Source organism: Schistocerca piceifrons, chromosome 9, assembly GCF_021461385.2.
Source record: "Schistocerca piceifrons isolate TAMUIC-IGC-003096 chromosome 9, iqSchPice1.1, whole genome shotgun sequence".
Lineage (NCBI taxonomy): Eukaryota > Metazoa > Arthropoda > Insecta > Orthoptera > Acrididae > Schistocerca > Schistocerca piceifrons.
This window is the reverse complement of record NC_060146.1, coordinates 39,615,393-39,634,428: the sequence shown is the minus strand read 5'-3', so window position 1 is coordinate 39,634,428 and position 19,036 is coordinate 39,615,393. Positions and strand designations below refer to the sequence as shown.

Here is a 19,036-nt window from a genome sequence, read left to right as displayed (position 1 = left end):
AGTAATCAAGAATTTCATTAAGGTAAGTTTGAAATCAGAATACAATTTTCATTTCTATTTAATTTTTGTTCACCAGCACACAGCACTGTTTACACTAGCAATCCCAGCTTCAGGCCTGTGTCGACACAGTATGAAACTCATTACCTCAAATGAAAACCATGTGGACGAAGAGCCATCTGCGCTTCCACTCATACTATGCAGGTTCTAAGACTACGGTATTTTTTACATGCTTCATCAAGTGTGATTCAGAGCTCATCGGCACCAGGTTACCAACCGCCCTTTTTGAGACTGCGATCTTTGTACAGGTTATACATAAAGTCCAGGAACATTTTCAATTATTTATTGCGCAAGAGCCAAACATTGTTCAGATATCATACATATGCCATTCTGAAGAGAAACCCTGAAAGTTTTTTTTCCTTGTATACCGCCACAGTGTAGTTTGTTAATTTGCCGATAGTCAGCGCTAGTCGCAAACATGGCGAGTTCAGGTGCGGAGCTACACAAGGGGACAACTGTTTCATAAAAGGGCCTCCCCGATGACCAGATCTTCTTCAGTGTGACTTCTTTCAGTGGGCACTCATTAAAGATCTCGATGCTATGGCAAGAATTCGATTACCGTATTGACGTCTGCCGGGCCAGTCATGGTTCGCATATCGAATGTTTGTAAAAATAAAAAAAACTTTCAGAGCTTCTCTTCAAAATGCAATATGTATGGCAAACGTACAATGTTTAGTTCTTGTGCAATAAATAATTGAAAGTGTTGCCGGAATTAGGGCAACGGCCTTTCCGCAGTGGATACACCGGTTCCCGTGAGATCACCGAAGTTAAGCGCTGTCGGGCGTGGTCGGCACTTGGATGGGTGACCATCCAGGCCGCCATGTGCTGTTGCCATTTTTCGGGGTGCACTCAGCCTCGTGATGCCAACTGAGGAGCTACTCTACCGAATAGTAGCGGCTTCGGTCAAGAATACCATCATTAGACCGGGAGAGCAGTGTGCTGACCCCACGCCCCTCCTATTCTATCCTCCACCGAGGATGACACGGCGGTCGGATGGTCCCGGTAGGCCACTCGTGGCCTGACGACGGAGTATTACCGGACTTTATGTACACCCTGTACATATTACTATCGTTGTCCCACAGCTCTGATAGCAGATGAATCGCAGTTCAGAAGTTCATAGTTCTCTAATTTGTCCACTTCTCCATTGCTGTACACAATAAAAAGCTAACACAATCCGACAGCCAGTGCAAACTTTCGAACAAAAGCGAAACGATATTGCTCTTTACTCAGGCACTTCAAAGCAGCACTGTCGGTGAGAGCAGCAGAAAACAAAGGTAAGAGCGAGAGGGAGACATTTACTGAAAAGGATACAAATCGATACAAAATACTCCCCACCTTTGGTGGTCGACACCAGCCTCAGCGATTTGTCAGCTACTACCTAAAACAGCCTGCAACATCAGCTATATTGCCCGACTATACTCCAAAACTGCTGTGTATTCAACTACATTTTGACAATATTGAGGGCGTCTCTACTGCGACCAGATACGCTGTAAAATATGCTCCTATGTAAACGCACATTAATGTTTTGTCTGGCGTGCTTAGTTTGCAAAGCAGTTCATATGATGTGGCTGTAACGTGTTCCTGTGTAGTGCATATGCTACGAGGCCGACAGAGTGGTTGATGAGTCTGTAAGGATGATGGAGAGAGAGAGAGGGAGGGGGGGCGGGAGAGATGTGATGTGGTACATCGTTATTTAGCTTTCGGTGGTAGGAGGAGGGCAGAATGCAGGAACGCTCGGTAGCTTCGCAGGACCGAACGAGGCTTCGCCAGGAGAAAGCGGATCGCTTGATGCGCATGCCCGGTGGGCTCCACTCGACCGTGGCGCGCCTCGCGGCGGAGTCCCTAATTAGTGAGCAGGCGGCGCAGCACGCGGGGGAGCGATTACCGGGCCTTCATTACCGCAAGGCACACGGTCGGCCTCCCCCGCGGTTACCGGCCGAAACATACCTGTCCGCGTCAAGCCGTTCCCACGAGTTAAGTCCTGCAACCGGGCAGGCAGCCTTACAAACCACGCTCACTCCCATGTTTCTAAATCTACATCCCTACTCTGCTAGCCATACTATGATATGTGACAGACGGTAGGTACTTTTAGTGCCACAACTATCATTTTCCCGATTCCTCTTTCATTAGCGAATAGGGCTTGAGAAACATCCGTATATACTCTATAAATTCTCTTTTTATACTGCCATGGCCATTTAAAGGTGATGGCGGATGAAAGTTCACACTGGTATCAGCTTATTTTCAGATATGTACAGGGTGTATCATAAATAATGACGTAAACGCATACAACTGAAAGTACACGAAACTACAAGCATAAAAGCCTGAATATGCTACATAATTGCGACTTTGTGGTTACCAGCCACTACTGGCATCGTTCAAATGGCTCTGAGAACTATGGGACTTAACTTCTGAGGTCATCAGTCCCCTAGAAGTTGGAACTACTTAAACCTAACTAACCGAAGGACATCATACACATCCATGCCCGAGGCAGGATTCGAACCTGCGACCGTAGCGGTCGCGCGGTTCCACACTGTAGCACCTAGAACCGCTCGGCCACTACGGCCGGCTTACTGGCATGATTATGTGTAAACACTGAATGTTGGTCTCTCGTGTGGTCTTTGTTTACATTTTTGAGAAGTAGAGTTGTAAACAGAATGGATACAGCAATAGTGTGCACATTCAGAACGACAGTTACGTCAGTTGTTTGCGGAGTGTGTTGTACGAGTGTCGGTGGCACATATCGTTGCCGTCAATCTGTTTTATAATTATGGAACATGTTTTATGCTCAAGAATTATGAGGTTTTTGGAGGACGAAAAAACATGTACTGCGCAAACAGAGATAATTCGAAACTCAATTCGTTCTGTTAACCCAGCTCTGATTGATGCCGTGTTCCTTCAAGAAGGCACTTGATACTATTCCCCACTGTCGTTTAGTAAAAAATTACGAGCTTATCGAGGACCGTACCATATTTGTGACATTTCAACAAAGAAAATCGACCAACAGCCGTATGTTATCAATAGTTATTTCATTCAGACAACCAGTTTCGGTATCTCAATAATGCCATCTTCTGGCCCCAATGCATTCCATGTACAGACAATCAGATAAATCGATAGTCGCATGCTGGAGCCATCAATATCTGGGTTCCGTGAATTCGTCTTTGGAGTGTTTACTCTGAAGACTTGACAACAACAGATGGAACTGTCAAGTAAACGCACCGAAGACATAATTCATGGAATCCAGATATTGATAGCTCCAGTATGCAAATATAGATATATCGGATTCTCTGCACAAAAGTGCACAGGGGCCTGCCTATGGCATTACTGAGATACCGAAACTTGTTATCTAAATAAAATAGCTACTGAAAACATACAGCTCTTTCGCGATTTTCCTTGGCAAAAGTCTGACTGGTCGCTGTCCCGATTCCACACTGGATCAACTGAGATATCTGTGACAGAATTCAAGACTTCCTTGCAGACAGAACTCAATACGTCGTTCCTAACGGAATGAAAACTGGAGACGTAAAGGTAATTTCCGGAGTACCCCAAGAAAGTTTCTGTTTATAATATACATAAATGAACTACTAGAAAGCGTCGAAAGCTCTCTAAGACTGTTCCCAGCTGATGCGGTCGTCTACGGGAAAGCAGAAACACCAGAAGGCAGTATCGATCCGCACAATGACCTGAATGGTGCTGCCTCTGGCAGTTAACCCTGTACGTAAGTAACTGTAAGATATTCTGCACGCATAGGACAATAAATCCACTTCTGTACAACACCACTGTGACCAGTTGTTGGAAACAGTAACCACCGAAAAATGTCATGGAATAACCAACCAGTACTACCTTAAGCGAAAAGATCACGTAAAACAAACAGCAGGAAAAGCAGATGCCAGATTCAGAATCATAGGAAGTATCTTAAGCAAATATAATTCATCCAGAAAGGAAGTATCTTGAGTACTGTTCATCAATCTGGGATCCTTAGCAGGCGGGGCCGCGCGGTTAGAGGCGTCATGTCACGAATTGTGCGGCCCCTCTCGCCGGAGGTTCGAGTCCTCCCTCGGGCGTGGACGTGTGTGTTGTCCTTAGCGTAACTTAAGTTGCGTTAGTTTAAGTAGTGTGTAAATCTAGGGACCGATTACCTCAGCAGTTTGGTCCCTTAGGAATTCACACACATTTGAACACTGACAGAAGAGGGAGAGAAGATCCAACGAAGACAGGCGCTTTACGTCACGGGATCGTTTAGTCCACGCGAATGCGTTACAGAGATCCTCAGTAAATTGTAGTGGCAGGCACTGTAAGAGAGGCGTTCTGCAACACGGAGAGGTTTACAACTGAAATTTCGAGAGAACAATTTTCGGAAAGAGTCCTCGCATATACATCTCGTGAAATGACCACGACGGGAAAAATCGAGAAATAGATCTAATACAGAGGCTTACCGACAGCGATTCTACCCAAAAGCGACAGCAAAAGGGCTCAGTCAATGGTTCCAGAAGTGATTTCCGGCATACAACATTAGGTGACTTACGGAGTGTGATGTAGATGTATATTCCAGTAAGATAACGCAAGACCATACACTGCAGTTCACACCACAAGCGCCCTGAGGAATGCACGCGACAACGAATGGCAATAAGTTCCTCTCCATGACGTTCAGAAGCTGTTTACTAGCATGCTACAACTAATTCAAGGACATATCAGTACCAGAGGTCATGCGTCATACTGATGTTGATGAATGACATTAGCTCCAAATAGGATGACAATATAATGATTTAACATCGGTTATGCGATGAACACTCCACGGAAACTGGTAAATATACGACTGGTGGTTCATGGTGTAAAATTATCAATAGGCTATTGTATGTTAAAAATATCTTTCGGATTGTAGTTACTCTGGTTGATTATAACATATAAATAGCATTTGCGGTTATCACAAAATATCTGTTTTCATGTATCAATGTTTGGTCACGTGATTAAAAACGCTCTATTATTGGCTAATGCTCTGGTAGCGTCACATGCTAGGAGTAAGACGAAGCTTTACTTGTGTTGTAGCGTTAGGCGAAATTACGAGGGTTTTACGTACTTTTACTGTAAACAGTTTAGCTATTTAGTGATGGAAAACGCAATTACAACTTCCAAGTAAGTATAGAGAAGAATTTTCTGAACGCTGCTAGTGAAGCCTTGTGAAAGTTCTTGTGTATATGCTCCACCCATTTAGAAAGGCGATTTGCGCAACGACAGACATTCTTTTTCCTGCTCCCTGCAACCCGATTACACTAACTCAAAACGAAGTAATTCAAGAGATTTTGCAAAAAGGTCTGTGTATTACACTGAAGTATTCAAATACAGAGCCGACCGGGGGGGCCGAGCGGTTCTAAGTGGTACAGTCTGGAACCGCGCGACCGCTACGGTCGCAGGTTCGAATCCTGCCTCGGGCATGGATGTGTGTGTTGTCCTTAGGTTAGTTAGGTTTAAGTAGTTCTAAGTTCTAGGGGACTGATGACCTCAGAAGTTAAGTCCCATAGTGCTCAGAGCCATTTGAACCATTTTATTCAAATACAGAGACACGCAAACAGGCAGAATATGGCGCTACAGTCGACAACGCCTATATAAGAGAACAAGCGCCTGGTGCAGTTGTTACTGTAGATCGGTTACTGCTGCTACAATGGCAGATCATCACGATTTAAGTGAGTTTCAGCGTGGTATTATAGTTGGCGCAAGAGCGATGGGACACGGCATCTCCGAGGAGGCGATGAAGAGTGTACCGTGACTAAAAGGAATCCCGTAAAACATAAAATCTCCAACATCTCTGTGACCGGAAAAATATCCTGCAAGAACGGGACCAACGACGACTGAAGTGAACCGTTCAACGTGACAGAAGCGCAGCCCATCCGCAAACTGTTGCAGATTTCAATGCTGGGCCATCAGCAAGTGTCAGCGTGCGAACCATTCAACGAAACATAATCGAAATGAGCTTTCGGAGCCGAAGGTCCACTCGCGTAGCCTTGACGACAGTACGACACAAAACTTTACGACTCGCCTGGGACCGTCAAGATCGACATTCAACGGTTGATGACTGGAAATGTGTTGCCCGGTCGGACGAGCCTCGTTTCATAATGTATCTAGCGGATGGAGGTGTACGGGTGTGGAGACAACCTCATAAATCCATGGACCCTGAATGTCAACAGGGTACTGTTCTAGCTGGTGGAGGCCATGTAATGATGTAGGGCGTGTGCACTTGGAGTGATAGGGGAGCCCTGATACGTCTAGAAACGACTGTGACAGGTGACACGTACTTAAGCATCCTGTCTGATCACCTGCATACATTCATGTCCATTGTTCATTCCGGCGGACTTGAGCACTTCCAGCAGGGCAATGCGACACTCCACACGTCCAGAATTGCTACAGAGTAGCTCCAGGAACACTTTTCTGAGTTTAAACCCTTCCGCTAAGCAGCAAACTCTCCAGACATGAAAGTTATTGAGCATATCTGGGATGCCTTGCAACGTGTTGTTCAGAAGAGATCTCCACCCCCTCGTACACTTACGGATTTATGGACATCCCTGCAGGATTCATGGTTTCAATTCCCTCCAACGCTACTTCAGGCTTTAGTTGAGTCCGTACCGCGTCGTTCTGCGGCACTTCTGCGTGCTCGCGTGGGCCCTAGACGACATTAGGTAGGTGTACCAGTTTCTTTGGCTCTTCAGTGTGTAACTAGATTGTCGTCTATCAGTCATGAGCTACGACCCAAAGCAGAAATTATTCTTGGTAAAACTTAGCGCCGGTTTCGTGTGTCGAAGGCACTCAGCGGAAATACTGCAACCGTCAGGCGTCTGTGGCACAACGGACAGCGCATTGGACTGCAGTACAAGAGGCCACAGTCAGAATCCTGTTTTAACACGAAATACGAAAATAGCGTTAGCAGGAACTGACTGTAGCAGCTGCTTCGATTGTGGGAAGTATTATACATAGCTTCACATTAGTCTTAGTATGAGGAACGGACAACAGAGGATAAATGCATTTACTTTCCGGACAAACGATTCACTTTTTTGGAAAGCATTGCTTATAGTGAAAATATAACCATAGGTCCACATTACAACGAGGTGTAGGACGATGAGGTTATAAGGAGAGATATAAATGCGTGTACAACATTCAAGTGACACAAGAGTAAGGGCTGTGATATTTGTGAGTGTAAACCAACTTAGCTTCTTAAGCAGACTTACTTCATCTTAACGTAAAATAATGAAACTAGAAAAGTTTAAACAATGAGGATCCTGGTTAGGCAGTACGAAGACAAAAAAATAGTTTCTAATACAGTAAAAAGTGTGTGGTCAAATTAACAAGAAAATATATTTTTGAACGTCACTTTTGTGAACAGAGATTGCAAATGTAAGCGCATGTAAACAGCAAGGCAAACACAATAGCACTCTGTCTCTGATCGGTGTGGCGAAGTTTTGTAATTGTGATTTGGTTTTCGTTTGAGAGGGCTGTCGAGTGGTTTTACAAATAAGTTACATTGTTCTTTCGGGTTACATTCATACCAGCGATCTATGGATATTGTCTTATAAAATTCGACGCTTTACCGCTCTAACAACTGAGCTACCGATTCATTGAGAGGTAGTTAGGTAAAAAGACAATTTTCACTAGGAGTTTCATTTCGTGGGCTGACGCTGTCCTTAGCTGTAGCAGTGAGAGATGTTAAGTTCAGAGTGCAACACATTATTAATTAAGTTGGTGATCTAGTGCGACGACGCGGTGGCAATTTGCTGGTACAGCGCAACCACATTTTACACATCTTCTCATTCTCTCGGACGTTCAAAAACAACTTTTTAGGAGTTTCTGTTGATGTATTTGTACAGTATTGTACACAGTTTCCGTAACGTAAACTACAACACAAGCTATCACTGTGAATTAGCATAATGCCAGCAGGAGCAACAAGCTAGCCAGTGACGTCACAGGTATCACATGACTCGAATGGAGCTTTTTAGCAGGCGTTCAAACTATTTGGATTTCATTACCGTTTTTATAAAAGAATGTTGGGATTTAAGACGAAAAACGGCATGTTAGGAGCATAAAGTAGCATAATCAATCATTTAAGACAGTTTCCAGAAAACAGTCAAATACCCTATACTCGCCAGCGTAAAAGGAAACTGATGTGTTAACAGTACAACTTGGCGGACGGTAAGACAGAAGGAGACGAAATGGGAAAGGTGCGGAGATGTTTCCGTGAGAGCTGGGAAAATGGAGAGGGAATGTGGTGAGAGGTGTGGGCGTACCTGCACGATAGCCGTGCCAGCGGCGGTGCGGCTGAGTGCGTTCCCCTGTTGGCAGCGTCTAGGTAGCAGCCCTAGGGTAAGAGGCAGGAGCAGATGGGCGTCTGCTGGCGGCGGAGCTGAGCTAGGCACACACAACGTCCTATCAACACCGTCAGTCTCATCGCAGACAGCAGCCAGGAGCGTTGCACTCTGCACTTCTGATCATTAAAATCGCAACACCAGTAGGGATACTAACATCTTTATTATTGTGTGTATGGATTGTCTATAATATTAAGCGACAATCCCGGAAACCAGCATCAGTTGCAGGTTGCCTATCTAACCTCTTCCAGGGGAAAATTGATTGTAAATATTTCCTGTAATTACTAACCGAACTTAAAAATTTGAAGCTGTCATACTCTACTCTTAAGAGGTACACGGTCCAGTCACAATAATATGCCCATCGCCAGTGTTCGACGTCAACGTGCAATAACTACTCACAGACAGTAGGTGGAAGTTTTAGCGGTGGAGAAGGGAGGTGGGGGAGGTGTGGGTGGGGATGGGGGAGGAACAGTGCAGTCGTCTGCGGAAACGGAGCGATTTATCTGACGTTCGGAAGGGCCTGATCACGGGCTTTCGGGCCAAGGTTGCACGAATTTCCGAAAGGGCTAAGTTTCTAAACTGTTCGCGTGCATGGCAAAATGGTGCCACCCAAATGTTGTGCACTACGAGCCATAGATCACAAAGGGGTTGGGTTGTTTGGGGAAAGAGGCCAAACAGCAAGGTCATCAGTCTCATCCGATTAAGGAAGGGCGGGGAAGGAAGCCGGCCGAGCCCTTTCAAAGGAATCATCCCGGCTTTTGCCTGGAGCGATTTTAGGGAAATCACGGAAAACCCAAATCAGGATGCGGGATTGAACTGTCGTCCTCCCGAATTCAAGTCGAGTGCGCTAACCACAGCGCCACCTCGCTCGGCGGACACAGTGGCAAACGACGGCTGCCGAGATGTGTTAGGGCTATCAGAAGTGCAACTGTTGAGCAACTGACAGTCCAGATGAACCAAGTGGCTACAAACAGTGTCTCCCCAAAGACCGTTCGGCGAACGTTGCTGCACATGGGCTTCCACAGCAGGCGCCTGGCTCACACAGCCATGCTGACTGCCGCTGACGGTAACGAAGGTTGGAATTTGCACGTCAATATCGTAACAGGACGTCCACAGGGTGGCGACGGGTGGCCGCTACAGATGAATCACGTTTTTTGCACCTTGAAAAGATTGCCGTTGGCGTACACGGCGTGAAACGTCTGACTCCAGTGGAATGTTAGACCTCTCTTCGACTAGAACCTCTTCTAACTCCTGTAGTCACGATAGAGGGTGAAATCTACTCCGGAGTCTGCGCTCTAATACCGCCCGCAAGGGTTCGATAGTGTTCAAGTCCGGGGACTGTGTTGGCCGGGGAAGACGCTGCAGTGCAGTTGCATGCGTCTCATGCCACGATTGTACTGACCTGCCTGTGTGAATAGGTGCATTATCGTCCTGGATTACTGCATTTAGTTTTGATTTGCGCCAACTATTACTTTTACCCTCCCCCCCATGAACCATGGACCTTGCCGTTGGTGGGGAAGCTTCCGTGCCTCAACGATACAGATAGCCGTACCGTAGATGCAACCACAACGGAGGGGTATCTGTTGAGAGGCCAGACAAACGTGTGGTTCCTGAAGAGGGGCAGCAGCCTTTTCAGTAGTTGCGGGGGCAACAGTCTGGATGATTGACTGATCTGGCCTTGTAACACTAACAAAAACGGCCTTGCTGTTGTGATACTGCGAACGGCTGAAAGCAAGGGGAAACTACAGCCGTGATTTTTCCCGAGGGCATGCAGCTTTACTGTATCGTTAAATGATGATGGCCTCCTCTTGGGTAAAATATTCCGGAGGTAAAATAGTCCCCCATTCGGATCTCCGGGCGGGGACTACTCAAGAGGACGTCGTTATCAGGACAAAGAAAACTGCCGTTCTACGGATCGGAGCGTGGAATGTCAGATCCCTTAATCGAGCAGGTAGGTTAGAAAATTTAAAAATGGAAATGGATAGGTTAAAGTTAGATATAGTGGGAACAAGACTTTTGGTCAGGTGAATACAGGGTTATAAATACAAAATCAAATAGGGGTAATGCAGGAGTAGGTTTAATAATGAATAAAAAAATAGGAGTGCGAGTAAGCTACTACAAACAGCATAGTGAACGTATTATAGTGGCCAAGACAGACACGAAGCCCATACCTACTACAGTAGTACAAGTTTATATGCCAACTGCCTCTGCAGATGACGAATAAATTGAAGAAATGTATGATGAAATAAAAGAAATTATTCAGATTGTGAAGGGAGACGAAAATTTAATAGTCATGGGTGACTGGAAATCGAGTGTAGGAAAAGGGAGAGAAGGAAACATAGTAGGTGAATATGGATTGGGGCTAAGAAATGAAACAGGAAGCCGCCTGGTAGAATTTTGCACAGAGCACAACATAATCATAACTAACACTTGGTTTAAGAATCATGAAAGAAGGTTGTATACATGGAAGAACCCTGGAGATACTAAAAGGTATCAGATAGATTATATAATGGTAAGACAGAGATTTAGGAACCAGGTTTTAAATTGTAAGACATTTCCAGGGGCAGATGTGGACTCTTGACCACAATCTATTGGTTATGAACTGTAGATTAAAACTGAAGAAATTGCAAAAAGGTGGGAATTTAAGGAGATGGGATAAACTGACTAAACCAGAGGTTGTACAGAGTTTCAGGGACAGCATAAGGGAACAATTGACAGGAATGGGAGAAAGAAATACAGTAGAAGACGAATGGGTAGCTCTGAGGGATAAAGTAGTGAAGGCAGCAGAGGATCAAGTAGGTAAAAAGACGAGGGCTAGTAGAAATCCTTAGGTAACAGAAGAAATATTGAATTTAATTGATGAAAGGAGAAAATATAAAAATTCAGTAAATGAAACACGCAAAAAGGAATACAAACGTCTCAAAAATGAGATCGACAAGAAGTTCAAAATGGCTAAGCAGGCTGGCTAGAGGACAAATGTAAGGATGTAGAGGCTTTTCTCACTAGGGGTAAGATAGATACAGCCTACAGGAAAATTATAGACACCTTTGGAGAAAAGAGAGCCACTTGTATGAATATCGAGAGCTCAGATAGAAACCCAGTTCTAAGCAAAGAGGGGAAAGCAGAAAGGTGGAAGGAGTATACAGAGGGTCTATACAAGGGCGATGTACTTGAGGAAAATATTATGGAAATGGAAGAGGATGTAGATGAAGCTGAAATGGGAGATACGATACTGCGTGAAGAGTTTGACAGAGCACTGAAAGACCTGAGTGGAAACAAAGTCCCGGGAGTAGACAACATTCCATTAGAACTACTGACGGCCTTCTGAGAGCCAGTCATGACAAAACTCTACCATCTGATGAGCAAGATGTATGAGACAGGCGAAATACCCTCAGACTTCAAGAAGAATATAATAATTCCAATCCCAAAGAAAGCAGGTGTTGACAGATGTGAAAATTACCGAACTATCAGTTTAATAAGTCACAGCTGCAAAATGCCAACACGGATTCTTTACAGACGAATGGAAAAACTGATAGAGGCCGACCTCGGGAAAGATCAGTTTGGATTCCGTAGAAATGTCGGAACACGTAAGGCAATACTGACCTTACGACTTATCTTAGAAGAAAGATTAAGGAAAGGCAAACCTACGTTTCTAGCATTTGTAGACTTAGAGAAAGCTTTTGACAATGTTGACCGGAATTCTTTCAAATTCTAAAGGTGGCAGGGGTAAAATACAGTGAGGGAAAGGCTATTTACAATTTTTACAGAAACTTGATGGCAGTTATAAGAGTCGAGGGGCATGAAAGGGAAGCAGTGGTTGGGAAGGGAGTGAGACAGGGTTGTAGCCTCTCCCCGATGTTATTCAATCTGTATATTGAGCAAGCAGTAAAGGAAGCAAAAGAAAAATTTGGTGTAGGTATTAAAATCCATGGAGAAGAAATAAAAACTTTGAGGTTCGCCGATGACATTATAATTCTGTCAGAGACAGCAAAGGACTTGGAAGAGCAGTTGAACGGAATGGACAGTGTCTTGAAAGGAGGATATAAGATGAACATCAACAAAAGTAAAACGCGGGTAAGTGAATGTAGTCGAATTAAGTCGGGTGATGCTGAGGGAATTAGATTAGGAAATGAGTCACTTAAAGCAGTAAAGGAGTTTTGCTATTTGTGGAGCAAAATAACTGATGATGGTCGAAGTAGAGAGGATACAAAATGTAGGCTGGCAATGGCAAGGAAAGCGTTTCTGAAGAAGAGAAATTTGTTAACATCGAGTATAGATTTAAGTGTCAGAAAGTCGTTTCTGAAAGTATTTGTATGGAGTGTAGCCATGTATGCAAATGAAACATGGACAATAAATAGTTTGGACAAGAAGAGAATAGAAGCTTTCGAAATGTGGTGCTACAGAAGAATGTTGAAGATTAGATGGGTAGATCACGTAACTAATGAGGAGGTATTGAATAGGATTAGGGAGAACAGAAGTTTGTGGCACAACTTGACTAGAAGAAGGGACCTGTTGGTAGGACATGTTCTGAGGCATCAAGGGATCACAAATTTAGCATTGGAGGACAGCGTGGAGGGTAACGTAGAGGTAGACCAAGAGATGAATACACTAAGCAGATTCAGGAGGATGTAGGTTGCAGTAGGTACTGGGAGATGAAGATGCTTGCACAGGATAGAGTAGCATGGAGAGCTGCATCAAACCAGTCTCAGGACTGAAGACCACAACAACATTACTTTTACACGATTATGTTTTTCCAAGTCTTGTGTAAACTGTAATGACTGTTGAAACAGTTGCTCTTGAAACATTCAATAAGTTGGCTGTCTTGGTTACAAAATGTAAATGTCGTGTGACTAGGGCCTCCCGTCGGGTAGACTATTCGCCGGGAGCAAGTCTTCGATCTGACGCCACTTCAGCGACTTGCACTACGATGGGGATGAAATGATGATGATTAGGACAACACAACACCCTGTCCCTGAGCGGAGAAATTCTTCGACCCAACCGGGAATCGAACCCGGGCCCTTCGGACTGACATTCTGTCGCGCTGACCACTCAGCTACCGGGGGCGGACGTCTTGGTTACTGATAATCTAGCTAATCGGGTCCCCTCTTTGGAACTCTGTTAGGTCTTTCATTGCACGTCGACCTCGGCCTCTGAATGCAAATACGAAGTGTGCACTACTCGTAAACAACCTGCGCTGATGCCTAGACGTTCCTGAATACGCACAGTACCGCGTGACACGTGCCTTGCCTGCGTAGCTGACCGTCAGACACAACCATCCCATTACTACTACTATTACATTACTCTGCCTATCCCCATACATCTGCTTTTTTTGGTTCGAATCCCGTTCGTAATCCTCCACTAACGTCTGGAGAGCTCGAATCTTTGTATCTGCACATGTTTGTTGATTACTTATTACTGCTCCCACTGCATTTTTCCGTGAATGATTGACACTGAAAGAGGACACAACAACGTTGGTTGCATTGCGTCAGAACGGCTTCGTTGATATTTTAAGTGTACGACAGGGTTAAAAAAAATAAAAAAAAATAACCGGACTAACACTGCCGTGAGTGGAGCTTGTGCAGTACGCATGCATTTCTGCCGCTAGGCGTGTATATGGTTCAAATGGCTCTGAGCACTATGGGACGTAACATCCAAGGTCATCAGTCCCTAGACTTAGAATTAGGCCCTACTTAAACCTAACGACATCACACACATCCATGCCCGAGGCAGGATTCGAACCTGCGACCGTAGCAGCAGCGCGGTTCCGGATTGAAGCGCCTAGAACCGTAGGCGTGTATAGCGCAACTGATCGCTAGTTCAGTGACGCCTGTGTTGTCCATCTGGCTTGCTCTGTTCATCTGCAGTGATAGCTGTTTGTTCTTGTTTCTTTTTTTATGATGCCAAGTTTTAGTAACAACGTGCAACTGTGAAATTTTGTTATCTACTCGGTAAAAATGCTGCTGAAACTGTGTTAACGTTGAAAACAGTTTACCAAGATGGCGCTATGGGAAAAACTCAAGCGTACGAGTGGTTTGCTCGATTTAAAAATGCCACCATGTCGATTGATGACAAATCTCTTTCTGGACGTCCATAAACTGCCTGTATCGACGAAAACGCTGAAAAAAATGGGAGAGCTTGTGGTCACAGAACTGACACCTGGGTTCAGCGAATGTTGACGGCAGATTTGAGAACGAAAAGGATTACTGGCAAGTTTGTTCCTTGGTTTCTGACTGACAATCAAACGGAACGCCGAGGTGAAACAGTCGTGCTGTAAAACAGCAGTTTGAAACTGATAAAGATTTTCTGTCGAAAATCATTACTGGTGGTGATGAGTCATGTTGCTACGGTTACGACCCAGAAACAAAGTAACAGTCAAGGCAATGGAAGACGTCACTGTCACCCCCATCCAAAAAAAAAAAAAAGTCTTCAAGTCAAATCAGACATCAAAACAATGCTGATTTGCTGTTCTGATGCCAAGGACTTAGTTCATTCAGAGTTTGTTCTACCCCAGATCAGACCGTCAATCAGATCTTGTATTTGGAAGCTTTAAGAAGATTGCGCAGCAGTGTTCGTAAAAAAAGGCACGACTTGTGGCAGAAGGAGACTGGTTCTTCCACCACGACAACGCATCTGCACATACAACAATCTCTTTTAGACGGTTTTTGGCTAAAAAAGGAATGTTTCCGCTACTCAACCCACCTTACTCGCCTGACCTGGCTCCGTGCGACTTTTTCCTATTTTCACGCATTAACAGAGGCACGAAAGGACACCGATTTGACAACAATGAAGAAGTGAAGAAAAAGACGACGGATGAGCTGTCAGCCATTTCTAAAGATGACTACAAAAAATGTTTCGAACAATGGAAGCTCCGGTGGCACAAATGTACTTGTTGTAATGGAGAGTATTTTGAAGGGGTAAGGTTGATAGATAACTTAAAAATAATTTCGGGCTGTTATTGTACATCCTCCTATGCGTTCTGCGTGGGCAGTATCTCGATGAACGGGTACCTGAGAACTGTTCTGAATGTTGTTCCGGATCTTCAGAACAGCTACTACCTTCTTAGAGCTGGAAGTGGGATATTGTTGAGAACCGGAAGCGATAATGGGTTTGTACTCCGTATAGATCCTGTAATTAACAGAACTTTAAATCCCTGTCTTCCTTCCCCATCGACAGATGGCGCAGTGAGTAAGACATTCATTCCAGATGAGCGGGTTTCAGATCCCTGTCTGACTACAACGGTATACATTTTCAGCGGTTTCGGCAGTTAACATCAGGCTACAGTCTGCACGCCTATAGTGAATTCTGCCCACCATTGCTGTACAGCAGGTCTGACCTAGACGTCGACCAGACGGGTTAAAAACATAAGTCTAATAACAATAATATTGGTACACGTATCGATATGTGTTAACCCTCCGCTATGCTCTAATTTACCCAAAGTCCCATGAAATTTATTTACAGACTCATTAGCCATTCAGAATGCCATATTGTGTGAAATTAATTTGTTGCGTTTTATAACACACTGCGACCAATTATTTTCGCAATATGTTACTATTTGCCTACATTTAACGCCGCAATTACACCGAACAAAAGGATCTCTTCCGGAGCGTAATTATTCGGCGAATTATTCATCCCGATTATTATTCTGTGTTGCCCGTAGCGGCAGGTGTGTAGCTGTGCCGGCTTCCGCTTCTGTCATGGAGACATCAGCTCGGCGTGTCGAAGGTAACTTTGGAGTTAACACTAGCCACTAAGGGCAGGCGTAGACATCAAACACATTTATGGTCTGAACAATTCCAGACTTGGGTCCCTTCCAATTGGAAATGAAGATGATTTTGGTACCATACAGGTTGTTTTTTGGCTCTCCAAATATCACATGTCTCCTTACATCCCACGTATAAAGCAGTTTACAAATGAGTTTTGTGTTAAATATTTGACATTAAGCATGTAAACGAGAAGAAATTAAGAAGACGTTTGAAATTATGCTTCAAGATTGTTAGAAGTCACTAAATACTCTCATTATGAAATACTGCATGAGTATAGTCTGCATAGTTTGCGCTCCGTTTTAAGAAAAACTATTTCTTGACGCATCTGAACGTTTATGACGTCGTGTCATACAATGATATAGTTTTACAGGTAATTCCAGTGATATACGAGGTGCATTCAAGTTCTAAAGCCTCCGATTTTTTTTCTCCGGACTGGAAAGAGATAGAAACATGCGCATTGTTTTAAAATGAGGCCGCGTTCATTGTCAATACGTCCCAGAGATGGCAGCACCGTATGGCAGATGGAATTTTACCGCCAGCGGCGAGAATGAGAACTGTAGAACCGCTAGACCACCGCGGCCGGCGAGAACTGTTTTAAATACTTAAAATGGCGACGTTTTCCTTACTTGAACAGCGTGCAATTATTCGTTTTCTGAATTTGCGTGGTGTGAAACCAATTGAAATTCATCGACAGTTGAAGGAGACATGTGGTGATGGAGTTATGGATGTGTCGAAAGTGCGTTCGTGGGTGCGACAGTTTAATGAAGGCAGAACATCGTGTGTCAACAAACCGAAACAACCTCGGGTTCGCACAAGCCAGTCTGACGACACGATCGAGAAAGTGGAGAGAATTGTTTTGGGGGATCGCCGAATGACTGTTGAACAGATCGCCTACAGAGTTGGCATTTCTGTGGGTTCTGTGCACACAATCCTGCATGACGACCTGAAAATGCGAAAAGTGTCATCCAGGTGGTGCCACGAATGCTGACGGACGACCACACGGCTGCCCGTGTGGCATGTTGCCGAGCAATGTTGACGTGCAACGACAGCACGAATGGGACTTTCTTTTCGTCGGTTGTGACAATGGATGAGACGTGGATGCCATTTTTCAATACAGAAACAAAGCGCCACTCAGCTCAATGGAAGCACACGGATTCACCGCCACCAAAAAAATTTCGGGTAACCACCAGTGCTGAAAAAATGATGGTGTCCATGTTCTGGGACAGCGAGTGCGTAATCCTTACCCATTGCGTTCCAAAGGGCACCACGGTAACAGGTGCATCCTATGAAAATGTTTTGAAGAACAAATTCCTTCCTGCACTGCAACAAAAACGTCTGGGAAGGGCTGCGCGTGTGCTGTTTCACCAAGGCAACGCACCCGCACATCGAGCTAACGTTACGCAACAGTTGCTTCGTGATAACAACTTTGAAGTGATTCCTCATGCTCCCTACTCACCTGACCTGGCTCCTAGTGACTTTTGGCTTTTTCCAACAATGAAAGACACTCTCCGTGGCCGCACATTCACCAGCCGTGCTGCTATTGCCTCAGCGATTTTCCAGTGGTCAAAACAGACTCCTAAAGAAGCCTTCGCCGCTGCCATGGAATCATGGCGTCAGCGTTGTGAAAAATGTGTACGTGTGCAGGGCGATTACGTCGAGAAGTAACGCCAGTTTCATCTATTTCGGGTGAGTAGTTAATTAGAAAAAAAATCGGAGGCCTTAGAACTTGAATGCACCTCGTATGTGGGTACAGTCTGCGAACGGTGCTGTGAATACAGAAGTAATAAATTAATATGTTATATCTGCTGCTGGAGTTTTGCTGCATGAATAGCGAAAATGTAGTAAGCGATAACCTATTTTCTTCTCATCATTTTGCGTGGGGTGTCAGCGACTGATAGTTTCTTAAAATGTTGAAATTATGTGTAAAGTTTCTCGGTAGTCGCTGATCTCCAATTCTAATATACAGTAATGGATGAATAAAGCTCGAGCATTTACGTGCCGTCTGTTACACTGCTTAAGACAATCTTACAGCTTCTAATCCTAATACTTGTCTTATTGTATTAAACTTATTATACCTCTTTATGAACGGGTTATTACAGTATTTTCAATTTTTAAATTCGGTCAATAATTACGCAAAATATTGAAATTCGAATTTTGTCTACCCCTAGAAGCCGTTAGATAGGCAGCTTGCAACTATTATTGGATTCCCGGATGGCCACATTGTAATATAGATTCATGATTTCTGCGGTAACACAAAAAGCAGGCTAGCCATTGACCGGAATATGTATTAATAAATGGCTACCGTCCCAGTTGCACGTTTCTTGTTTAGCGGCTTCCAGGGACAACAAAAATTTGATATTCATTATTTCATATTATTATTAACCGAATTTAAAAATTAAAAATGCTATTATTATCTATTCATTATCCTAAAGGTTTAAAAGAAAATGATAAATATTCCAGTTAGAAGTTGTTTATATACACTCATGTTCAGGAAAAAAGAACACCTTCAACGACTAGCTATAGGGCGTTCATATTCACAGTACATGCACATTAGTATGTTCTGCTGAAATTATTAGCATTTCAGTCACCTCGGAATCTCCACTCCCTCATACTCTTACTGATTTACGGACAGCCCTGCAGGATTCATGGTGTCAATTCCCTCCAGCACTACTTCGTACATTAGTCGAGTCCATGCCACGTCGTGTTGCGGCACTTCTGTGTGCTCGCGGGGGCCCTACACGATATTAGGCAGGTGTACCAGTTTCTTTGGCTTTTCAGTGTATATTAGTATGTTATACATTTTAAAAAATGTGTAGCCTACTGTCCGTCTCCATTTTCCTTAGCGTATCGTGTAAAATTTTAAGTAAATCT

At 44.2% G+C, this 19,036-nt stretch overlaps 1 pseudogene; it reads left to right on the top strand.

Annotated features, from left to right (window-relative positions):
- The first annotated feature begins 773 nt into the window (after positions 1–773).
- LOC124717616 lies at positions 774–891 on the top strand (annotated as a pseudogene).
- Positions 892–19,036: the final 18,145 nt, after the last annotated feature.